This window comes from Pteropus medius, unplaced genomic scaffold (assembly GCF_902729225.1).
Source record: "Pteropus medius unplaced genomic scaffold, Ma_sr-lr_union100, whole genome shotgun sequence".
In the NCBI taxonomy this organism is placed as follows: Eukaryota; Metazoa; Chordata; class Mammalia; order Chiroptera; family Pteropodidae; genus Pteropus; species Pteropus medius.
The window spans coordinates 14,323,374-14,335,679 of record NW_024340701.1 but is presented as its reverse complement, the minus strand read 5'-3'; the positions used below and the strand labels follow the sequence as shown (position 1 = coordinate 14,335,679).

At 41.7% G+C, this 12,306-nt stretch overlaps 1 protein-coding gene and 1 pseudogene across 5 annotated transcripts in view; both read left to right on the top strand.

Moving 5' to 3' along the window:
- Nucleotides 1–12,306, top strand: part of KANK4 (KN motif and ankyrin repeat domains 4) — a 68,887-nt gene that overhangs the window by 21,395 nt on the left and 35,186 nt on the right. The window contains exons 1-3 of one of the 5 annotated variants that reach the window (XM_039887948.1): nucleotides 8,218–8,238; nucleotides 8,792–9,040; nucleotides 9,225–9,441. The exons of 2 other annotated variants lie outside the window; for them this stretch is intronic. The gene's annotated coding sequence lies outside the window, so the exon portion shown is untranslated. Of the gene's footprint in view, nucleotides 1–8,000; nucleotides 8,239–8,781; nucleotides 9,041–9,224; nucleotides 9,442–12,306 lie in introns of those variants that run through there. 2 more of the 5 variants (XM_039887962.1, XM_039887939.1) reach the window with 2 other exon arrangements.
- On the top strand, nucleotides 5,475–5,593 carry LOC120581310 (uncharacterized; annotated as a pseudogene).

Sequence of the window (12,306 nt, the reverse complement as noted above, 5' to 3'; positions counted from 1 at the left end):
CATTTACCCACATTAAAACAAAACAAAACCCAAACCAGAACGGTATGTGGCCTTCCTTTGTATTGCAAGGTGGCACACTGGCAACGAGCCCATCTCCTTCAAGGAAAAGTTGAATTGATAAAATTTCAAAAGCCTTTCTCTCACTGCCTTTCTCTGATTCAACTCACATGATGCCCAGCCTTCCACTGGCCGCATGCTGTTGAAACTGAGTACTCATCATCCTTGTTCGACCCATATCACATATGCCCACTTCTCTTTTGAGTGTGCTTGCAGAAAGGCCAGGTGTGACCTTGTGAAATAGTAATAAAAAGCCTTTCAACTTGTCTGAAAAATCTGGAAACATCACTGGCTTCACCCAGGTGTCTGCAGATTACTTATCAGGCTCAGTTTGGTTTAACTGACTTTCTTGAATATGCAGTCAGTGCCAAGAAAAATCTTCCTCCCTACCCAAAATGCAGATGCCACAGCCCACGCAAGCCCTAGAGTGCACCTGCAACCTGTGTTCTGAAGCCAGGCTGATGCCTGTGAAGGCTTCCGCTGGATTCTGACCAAGGACAAATGTGCCGGAGGTGGAGGCTGCCCAAAGAGGGTGGGTGCAGGGGCGTCCCACTGCAGTGGGTGTGTCTGTGCCTACCCTTGAGATGCTTTCACTGAAATGACCCAGGCAGGTGGAGGTGAGGCTCAATTCCTCACCTGGGTTTACTCCAAGTTGTGGTTCCTGAACTATTTTGACTGTGGCCCAATTCCTCCAAGCAAAAGACCTTGTGGCCCACCAAGCCCACTCATTCCCACTTTCCAGTGGGAAAGAATTTGATAATAGCAAAAGAAGGGGAAGAGAAATATAATCAAAATGGCCATGCAGCAAAAACTCAGGACAAAACAATCAACTAAAACTCTGAAAGGTAATTCTATAAGTAATATAAGTTAATCGAATAGAAATAGTTAAAAAACAAGCTAACACTGATGCTGCATTGGCAATCAAGTGTCATAGTTGCAAACAACAAAACAAATTCTAGCAAGCTTACGTAGAAGAGGAATTTATTAAAGGATGTCATCACTCCACCACCCTCCCTAGAATCACTTGCCAGCAGCTTTTTCTTTTCCAAGGCACTTTCTTCCAGTTTGAGGTCTGGCTTGGGTGCTTCTGCCTGCTGAGCTTAGGTCCATCACTAAGTCCTAGCTAGCTGTAAAGGAGCCTAGCACTGTAAATCCTGGAGAGGTAGGACTCCTAAGGAAGGAAATAAACCAAGCATAGGAAGGGTGCTCACAAGATGCTGGGTATCCAAAAAAGGCACGACAAATGTCTTCTACACTAAGAACAAAGCACCCTTCCTTAGAACTGCAGGAATTCCAGCTCTTGGCTTGCGTGCATACACAGAAGTTTTGCAGTGTTGTTCAGCGAAGGATGGAGGCCACGCATCTTTGTAGAACAGAGAATTAATATTCTCAGTAAACTCTTGGAATGAACTAATTTTTGTTTATGAATGCCCAGGTTTATTAACTCTCAAAAATTCACTTATTGTATTCCTAGTTCCTCATAAAAATGAACTCCTATGTGTGGGGTTTCTTTTGGGGTGATGAAAATGTTCTTAAATTACATTTTGTTTTTTTCAACAAATGGTGCCTGGGAAACTGAATCATTATATGAAAAGAGTAAAGCTGGACCTTTATCTTAAACCATATACCAAAATGACCTCAAAATAGATCATCATCCTAAACCTAAGAGCTGAAACTATAGAACTCAGAAGAAAACATAGAGGAAAATCTTCATGACATTGAATTTGGCAATGATTTCATGGATACAGTACCAAAGCACAGGCAACAAAAGAAAATATAGATCAATTGGACATCATCAAAATTAGTAACATTTGTGCATCAAAGGATACTATCAAAAAAGCAAAAGCCATCCAATGAAACAGAAGAATATATCTGCAAATCACATATCTGATAAGGGGTTAATATCTAGTATATATAAAGAACTCTTACAACTCAACAAAAACAACCCAATTCAAAAATGGGCAAAGGACTTGAATAGATATTTTTCCCAAGAAAATATACAAATGACTAATAAGTATATGAAAAGATGCTCAACAATCATTAGCCATTAAGGAAATGCAAATCAAAACCGCAATGAGATAAAACTTCACATCTACCAAACTTATTAGGATGGCTGTAATAATTTTTTTAAATGGAAAAAAATGTTGATGAAGATATGGAGAAATTGGTACCCTCATGCATTGCTGGTGGGAATATAAAATGATGCAGCTGCTTTGGAAAACAGTTTGGTGGTTTCCTTAAAAAGTTAAACATAGAATTACCATATGACCCAGATATATACACTCCTAGGTATATATCTGGAATAAATAAAAGCAGGGACTTGAATGGGTATTTATTTGTACACCAGTGTTCATAACAGCATTATTCACAGTAGCCAAAAGGATGGAATGACTCAAGTGTCAATTGATGGATGGATAGACAAAATGTGCTGCATACGTATAATGGAATATTATTCAGCCATAAAAGAAATGAAAATTTATATATGCTACAACTTGAATGGACCTTGAAAACATGTTAAGTGAAATAAGCCAGACACAGAAGAACATATATTGTATGATCCCACTTATATAAGGTACTTGGAATTGTCAAATTCATAGAAACAGAAAGTGGAATAGGTATTACCAGGGCTGGGACAAAAAGGACTGAGAGGAGTTATTGTTTAATGGGTTACAGAATTTATGTTGGAGATGATTAAAAAGTTTTGGGTATATATAGCGGTGATGGTTATACAACATTGTGCGTGTATTTAACGACACTGAATTTTACATGTACCAATGGTTAAATTCGTAAATTTTATGTTATATATATTTTACCACAGTTTTTAAAATTATGTTGTGGCCATGTTTGCACTACTCTGAGTATACTACAACTATTGAATTGTATAATTTATGTGGGTAAATTATATGGCATATAGATTATATCTGAATAAAGCTGTTAAAAAACATCCTTTCCAGCTCTGACTGTCTCTATAATACATCCATTTATTTAGTCATTGATTCAACACCTTGTTATTGAGTTCCCAGCTTTTTCATTGCTTAAAACACTGTGGGTTTTAAAAGTGAACTGTAGCCAGCATTTATTGAGTATTACGAACTTAGTGTTGACACAAGCACTTTACATACCTTGTCTCCTGGAGTCCTCACAACTGCATAGTGAGCTGGGTTCTTGAATAAGGAAATTTGTTCAAGGTCACACAGCCAGGAGTTGAACCTGGTCTTTCTTCTCTCAAAGCCCATGCTCTTAACCATTCATCATTATGTGTGGCAGCTCAGTTCCAGCCAGGAGAATCCGGTCTTCCCTGGAGACCTGCCCTGAGGTGCACCTGTCAGGCTGGCTGATCTGGTAGTGTTGAAGAGAGTTAAACGTGAAGTGGAATGACCTCCAGAAGGAAGTGGGTTTGGAAAATAAGTCCTAAGTCGGTAGAATTTTGCATAGCCATTTATAGAAATCATTATAAAGCAGGTGTAATTATTATTTTAAAGTGGTTATATGATAGAATTTTAAATATAAAATTGAATTCCTAATTGAATGTATGTTATAATATTAATAGCTAATATATTTATTATTGATTGAATGCAGACTATATGCCGGCCTCTGTTCTAAGTGATTGACATATATTAGTCATCTTATTTAATCATCTCGACAGTTCCATGATGTGTAGGGTGTATTATTTTTCCTATTTGAAAAGTTGTGGCAGCTGAGGCACAGAGAGGGTAAATCATTTGTCCAAGGTTACACAGACAGTCAGTGACAGAGCTGGGATTTCAGCAACAGCTCCTTGACTTGGAATCAGACTCTTAACTGCCACAGAACTTACTCTTTGATTATGTTAAAATATGCAAAATAGATAAGATGAAACTAGCATCAAAATGATTGTATTATGATGATTTTCCCAACTTTTTTCCCCCAGATAATTTATTTTTAGTTCTCAAGAATACATCATAATAGTGATGATTTTTTATGTATTTTAATTTTTTTCAGTTACAGTTGACATTCAATATTATATTAATTTCAGGTGTACAGTATAGAAGTTAGATATTTATATAACTTACCAAGTGATCTCCCGATAAGTCTAGTACCCACCTGGCACCATACATGGTTATGACCATATTATTCACTATATTCCCTATGCTGTCACTGTGACCTTTTTCATCTTTGTACTTCCCCGTTTTATTTTGCTCTCTTTGATTTTGAAGTTGCCTGTGCACATGCACAAGGCAAGCCAGTGCCATTGAACATGCAGGCAGTGTACTGGGACATCCTCTAGCACGTGTTGAATGTGCATCACCTCTGTTGGCTGCAGCTGCCATGACTCTGCTGCAATCTTCTGCAGAGAGTGTGTCCTCTTCTCATCACACTGAGGATCTTTCTTTAATAGCATTTTTTCCTCTAACTTGTTAGAGAGTCTGTGCTGCACCGTGGATAGGAGTAGCACATTAACCTGATTCGAATCTTGGCGTTGATAGTATCAGTACCTGGTCAACTGCTCTGAGCCTCTGCTTTGTCCTTGGAGAATGGAAATAACTATGACTTTATAGGGTTACTAGGGGAATTTTTATTTATTTATTTATCTATCTATTTATTTATTTATTTATTATTTTTTAGGCGAGGCAACCCTTGGTTGACGTCACAAATTTCAATCCCTTTGTTAAAATTTTTTTATTCCTACAGTACCCATCCAAGTACTAACCAGGCCTGACCCTGCTTAACTTCCAAGATCAGACGAGATCGGGCTTGTTCAGGGTAGCATGGCTGTAGACAGGGGAATTAAATTGAATGGTATTGGAATAAACTTTGAGTGACTGGCACAATGTAGGGTAAGTAAAGAACAAGGCATTTTGATGTTTATACAGCATCTCTTTAATGGTTAATTCATGGGGTTAAACATTTTTCATGTTTTAACCATTGGTATTTCTTTTCTGAATTGCCTGTTCATACCCCTTCTTCATTTGTCTATTGACATCTTGATTCTAAAGTGTGTTTGAATCAAAGATGAAGAGCCTTCTGGAAGGGTCTAAAGGAAGGAAGGGATGAGGAGCGGAGATATTTTCCCTTATAGCCCTGAAGCCTTTCTTGTGTCAGTGCATCCTCCTGTCTTCCCACAATTAACCAGTTCCTCCCTGAGAAATTTTAATCTGCTTTAAAGAGTCAATCTTTAGAATAGCTGATTCCTCGCTGGACTGCTACACCCACAGGTCTCACACGCATGATTTCTCTCTCCGTCCGCTTAAGTCGCATTCCGTCAGAATGGTGGTGGCCAGAACAGTCTGCTCTGGGAGGCTCTGTTTCAGCAGCAAGTGTAGCTAACCAAGGTGCTCCACCTCAGCCCAGCGTAATCACACAGACCACAAATAGCTGACCTTCCTGGAGAAAGGGCAAAAGCCTAAGGGACCTCTTAGATCAAAAGCACATTCTTAGTCTACAGCCTTGCTACTCTGAACAAGCCCGATCCCATCTGATCGCGGAAGCTGAGCAGGGTCAGGCCTCATTAATACTTGGATGGGAGACCACCTAAGAAGACCAGGTGCTGTAGGTGTAAAAAATAAAAAAAAAATAAGGGATTTTTAGCTGACAAGGTTCTTACAGTCTGTGAGGTTAACCAGTTGCCTCTCCTAAAAAAAAAAAATAAATAAATAATAAAAAGCACATTTTTAAGATAGTTCCATCTCTTTTTCCCTCTTGTCTAGTTCCTGACATCTTTTCTCCATTACGGGGAAGAAGGGGCAGAAGTTGGAGGTTTCTAAATTACAAAAGGAATCAAACCTTCTCGCGGTCAAATGATTCCTGCCAGAATAGTTCTTGTGGAGTCCAGGGGATTCTTTGGGTAGCTTGGTGGTTACATGAAGTTTGCTACTGTTCTTAAATGTCTGAATCAAGCATAAGCGTGGGGTGGTATCCCAGACATGGCAAGGGCCAAAGCCATAGAGGGGGTGCCCCTCCCCCAAGGAAGCACAGACTCCCCTAGAGAAAGTTGTTAGGGTTTCTCATGAAGACCTTCCCTCCACGTGAGGTCACTTCTGCTTGGACAGCATCAACATTGAAGCTTACATCCTAGCATTTGTTTGTCTCCTGCATTTACCTGCAGGCGCAGTTCAGTCTGTGCGGTTTAGAAGAGAGGGTGTTAGATTAGGAGACAGAAAATCTGGATTGAAGTTGGGGCTCTGCTTGTTTTTTTAATTTAGTAACCTTGGGAACAAACTATGTTATCTCATCTGGAAAATGGAGGGTAACATTCCCTGGTCTGGTCAACTCCTTGATTGACCATGGAGTTAAATAGTGTACTGGGTAAGTTAGAAAGACGCAAAAGACAGGAGAATCTCTCCTCCTTTTGGAGACATAGGCGGTCAGCACAGTGTCTGTTTGATCATCTCTGCAAGACCCAGAGAATGGAAGTGCTACTTCTCTCCGGAAAGAGATCTGAAGAAGTTGGTTGATTAGGGTGTGTGTGTGTGTGTGTGTGTGTGTGTGTGTGTGTGTGTGTGTGTTTTCTTGTGGGTTTTCGATCTTAGCATCTGAGCCAAGCTGATTAGTGAAATTGCTGGGGCGGGGGCGGGATGGGGAGCCTTGTATTTCCTTCCCTCATTCTCCTAATTTTTGAAATCTGATGAGAGGCCTGGAGCCTATCGGAAAAGCAGAGGTACTCCCTTAATACTTAAGGGTGTATCTGTAGAAGGCACATATGTTTAGAGCTATTAGTATTGTGGATAAATTCAGTTTCACAAACTTTGTAGAGCATCTAGCTCATGATGCTGATTGGGAAGATAGACAAAGAGGCAGCAATTAGGGTGATGCTTCCTGCTGTAGGAGAAGGCAGACAGGAGCAGTGGAAGCAGGAAGACTGGCTGCTGCACTGGGAGGGGTTGCTGAATGGAGCTTGGAGGTCAGGTGGGAACTGGCCAGTATTCCTGGAAGAATGTTGGGTCTAGCAGAAAGGCGAAGCTCTGGAAGTAAGCCTGTCACTTCTTTATCGTGAATAAGGAAGAATTTATTTAGAAGGAAAAGAGAATGCTTATCTTCCTCACGTAGGTAAACTAGACAGACAGAGTGGGTGGCTGGAAAGTCATGGGATCTAGTTAAATGCAGAGCTGTTTTTCACTCAGTTTCCTGATGAAATGTCATATGCCTCTAGCCATTCTCTAGCCGATTTGTAGGGGATGGTCAATGATCACCTTAAATCTGTCAGTGAGGCTTTTCAATATGTTTTTTCAGTATGTTTTTTCATATAACCTCAGAGTTCAAGATATATTTCTGATTTTTTAAAATCTGGGTTTGGTCTGTGTACTCAGTCAACACAGAAAAATACTTTTAGCAGTTGAGAAAAGTTACTGTTGATGTTCCATAACCTTGTCCATCACATCATCCCATGCCCTTTGGTAAGTCTCTCAATCTCTCTCTTGAGCAAGATGCTCTAGAGTCTGCCCAGGAAAGTAAGGAATGTAATCCAGTGTAGTGGGAAGAACACAGAGTCCTACCCCAGGAATTTTCATTTTCATCCAGATTCACTCCTGCATGAGCCAAGGGAAGTGACTTAGACTGGCTATCATTTCCTTCGCTTGTACAATGGGGTGCTCATCCCTGTCTGGCTGCCTTAAGCTAGTGTGAGAATAAAAGGGACCGAGGATGTGAAGTGCTTTCTGAGTGTACTGGGCTGGATGCAGGCAGCATTTCAGGGTGACACTTGGCTCTGGCATCAGTTTCAGCGTGGGTTAGACAGGAATCTGCCCTGGCCTTTGAAAGCACATCTTGACCGGTTGTGTCTGTGAAGGTCAGAGCTGCTTAGACATGTCTTACTTATGCAGTTTCATTTCCTAGGACAGCCTCATTTGGCTAGAGCCACATAAGGTCAAGTGTACTAGGTCCCTGTAATCCTGAGCCTGCATATGGGAGCCCACGGATCCCCTGGCCTCTATTTTGACTACACCCACCCCCTGTACCATCTTAAGGTCCAGTAGTGGTGCTGAGTTTGAAGAGCCTGGAGCTTCTGTGCCCGCGCCTTGTACCCGCCTCTGCTCCATAGAGCTGCAGCTGCAGTGGTCTGGCTGGGACTCTTGACGGCGCCTGCCTGGGACACTGAGACCTTCTTCCTCTGCAGCTGCTTCCTCCCTGGCGCCTGCACCCGCCCCTCTGAAGTCATTGGTCAGACCTGCAGTTGGAAACCTTGCTTAGAGCTGGATCCTTCCAGTAGGTACTTCCTTGCTTTTCTCTTTCTGCCAGAATTGGGTGCGTTTCTGTGTTCGGGGCAGCCGACTGGTAGAGAGTCAGCAAACAGGAGCTGCCTGTCTGGCCCCGGGAACTCACTGGTCACTGTTTCTATCTCCTGCTCTGCCCCACAGACTTCCAGTCACTGAATAATCAGAGTAGCCAGTGAGCAGTCGGTCTGGGGCTTGCTCACAGAAACTTCGTGGTTCTGGAATCCCAGGAGATCGGTATGGGAGGACGATCCTAATGCAGAGCCAGGAAGATTAGTGCATTACTGGAGGGTTTAACTTCTAAGGAAGCTGAGTCCTCATTAGAGCAATCTTACTAATGAACCACATCATCTATATGGAGAAAGGAAGAAAAGTATAATTAATTATGAACCCTGAAATGAGCGCCTAGTTTTGAGGGAATCGGGGAGGAATGTGTGTGCTGTTTCAGTGCCTTTAAATGTGTCCCTCTGGAATGGTAGCAGCTCTGGAAACTAACTTTCCAACTAAAGGATTTGAGTTTTCTTCTTTTTTTTTTTTTTTGCAAGATCCAATATCAGCTCATTGAGTGTTGAATTCCTTCCTGACCCCACTCTCCTTTTCCTTGGATCTAAAAGGAAGTCAGTATTTGCTTTTCCAGCAAGGTCACAGATCACCTGACTAAAATCCTTTAACAGCTGGGAAGCCAGTGCTGCTGTGCTGAACTCAGGAGCAATCGGCTGGGTTCAGCAGCCCGAACCTCGCTTTCTGTGAGACTCCTGTTCCACGCTATGGCAGGAGGAGGATGCCAAAAGAAGGTAATGTGGCCGTGGCTTTCCTCGTGACAGTTTTCTCTTCTTCATGAAGCTCCAGATTCAGCTGCTGCAATGCAGGCAAAACTGACAGACACTCACAGAAAAATGTGGGAATGGAGTTAATGAGATTGTGTTAATGTGTCATTTATTGAGCTTGAGTTATCTCTTTGTTTCCCGGGGTTTGTAGGAAGTGAGCCGGCTGGAGAACTCAGTTGGCAGAATCTTTTTCGGGAGTGCGTCTCACCTCCCCCGGCGACTGGGCTGCAGCCCTCTCAATGGTTAGCAGCGCTGCCAGATGCCTCCTGCTTCTTAGCGCAGGGAACATTTACACTTGGAGACGCCTGGTCCTGGAATGGGGAAATGGGAAGCTCCTCTCATTTTGGCAGGATTGGTACAAGACACTGGTAAATTTTTTTTTTTCTCTTTCGGAAAGAGCGCTTTATCTTTGCAAGTGATTATGCATGGATTGACAGGGTCGCCGTTTGGTGCGCTACCTTGCTAAATATTTGACTTTGTAAGGTTGAATTCTCCAAGGATTCTCATGGCAGTAAAGCTGTGCTTTGAGCCAAGCTTTCTTTTCAAGGAAATCCAAGGTGCTATTTATTTTGGCATGCAGCCTGTTCTGGGATGAAATACAGCAATTTTATTATTGCAGAATAAAAGGAGGTTTAAAGAAAACAAAAGTACAGAACTAGGTTTCAGTTTCAAGACTAAGTAAAGGAAGGTTTTTTTGAATTCAGATTCGAGGTTAGAAATGAGATGGGAATGGCATCATAAAAGGAATCAATGTGGCGAGGAAGAGGGTGTGAGTGTATACTGCAGGAGTCGGGCTGACCCAGGGAAATCCATGCTCCTGGGCATGGACACTGCTGGAACCGTTTGTAACGTGGCCTGGGTGTTACACATGAAGCTATCGCCGCTGTTTGCCAGTGACTGCCTCCTTAGTGGGTTTTTGAAAGAATAGCCTCAGTCCTCACCTCTTTACTGCCCATTGGCTTTGAGACGCAGGGTGGAGTGATAGAGTCACACAAACTTTCCTGCCCCTAATTAACTGGGTAACTTTGTATGGGCCACATAACCTCTTCATGCCTTTGTTTCCTCATTTGTAACTTGGAGATGATACCCTGGACTGATTGACTGCCACATGTTAAGATACAGGGAGGGTTGAGAGTGGGGAGAGACAGAAATGTGTCCTGTTGGAATTCTGACCTTCACAAGCTTACAGATTAGTATGGGAGGAGAGCCAGAGAGAGAGAGATAAAGCTGTGTATACTCAAAACATCTAGAATGATGAGCTAATGAGAGCGGTTGGGACCTAAGTGGGCATCCTTGATCCTGGGATAAACAGATGAAAAGTTACATAACAACACCTGGTATTACAAGGTTCTGAACACTGGGGATACAACTTAATAGAACAAGTAATAAATTATATTATGTCAAAATTTAAAATGTTCCAGAAGATTGCAAAATTCTATTTTAAAAAAGGAATTCTGTCCAACAAAGATATTTTTATATTCTGTTGTATTGCAAACAAAGTAGCATGTGTTGATGTGGCAATTGTTCCTCGGTTCCACTTACCTAACCACATCAAACATCTACCCACTCAAAGAAAACCCCCTTAGCTAAATTCCAAGGTGTCCGCCATAAGGATCACACGCCAAAGTGGAGAAGCCTGAGGTGAGTGGGGACCAGAAGTGGCATGATGTGGCCATGACATTTCCCTTTTTTCCTTCTTGTACTCAGAGCCCTTTAGAGGGAATGCGTGCGGATTCTTCTTCTTCAAAGAGTTGGGTGTCAGGTCTATTTAATTTCTGTAGCCTTGGAATGATTAATTTTAGTAAAATTCAAGTTTAAGAGAACTATTAGAGGTCTCTATAGTTTTTTTTTTAAATAAAACTTGACCTAATGCGTGTGGCATAATTGTTGGAAGCCCTTTGATCTGATATATATAAATCAAGATATATATATATTGATCTCTCCGAGGTGATGATGAAAGTTTGTGCCACCAAAGGTCCACCTGCAACCAAGGTGGCCCCCCTCTTGCTTGGGAGGAGCCTTATTGCTCAGTGTCCAGCCCTGGAGAAGCAGATTATATGGCCAGGAGGTTCTCCATGCTCAGAAGGCGCTTCATATGCACTTGTGGGAGAAGCAGAGAAGCGTGAAGGTCAGGAATGTTTCCCCTTACAAGGAGAGCTAGGAATCAGTCATGGCATCAGGCTGATTTATAAAGATGGACAAATGTTCACTTTTGTTCTAGCACAGGCTTAGAGTGGGCTAGACTTGAGGGCAAATTCTGTTCCAACTCTTGTTTGTTAGGTGACTTTAGGCAGGGCTGTATCCTCTCAGCCTCAGCCTCCCTATCAGAAAAATGAGGACAATAATAATCCTCTTGGGGTGAGGGTGTGGATTACATGAGATAACTTGGTTATGTCAAGGGCTTCTGTTGCTCAGTAATGTTATGGGGTGGGAGGAAGAGGAGAGCTAAAGGGAGAGGAGAGGCCATGATGATGGAGAAACGGGCCGAGGGGCCAAGGTTAGGATTTCTGTCCTCACTGTTTTCCTCCCCAGGCTTCAGCTCGAAGCTGCCGAACGTCTCCTGCCCACCAGCCTCTGGGAAGTTCCACCACCGACTGCAGCCTATGGACCGGCCAGTGTCCTGGCCTGGGAACCTTCTCTTCCTTTTATTTTTTTTAAAAAAATTATTATATTTATTTTTAAAATTTAGATATAATTGACATAGAACCTATTATATTAGTTTTAGGTATACAACATAATTATTTGATATATGTATAGATTACAAAATCATTATCTCAGTAGTTGAGTTAACATCCATCACCACACATAGTTGCAAATTTTATTTTCTTGTGATGAGAACTCTTAAGATCTACTGTCAAAGCAACTTTCAAATATGCAATAAAACATTATTAACTATAGTCACCATGTCGTACATTACATACCCAGGACTTATTTATCTTATAACTAGAAATGTGTACCTTTTGACTATTTTCACCCATTTCACCCATCTCCCTCCTCCCACTTCCGGCAACTACCAATTCGTTCTCTGTATCTATGAGCTCGGTTTCGTTTGTTTTCAGATTCCATACATAAATGAGTTCATACAGTATTTGTCTTCCTCCGATTTATTTCATTTAGCATAATGCCCTTAAGGTCTATCCATATGGTTACAAAGGACAAAATGTCCTTCTTTTTTATGGCTGAACAATATTGCATTGTGTATATATATACCACATTTTCTTTATCCATTCATC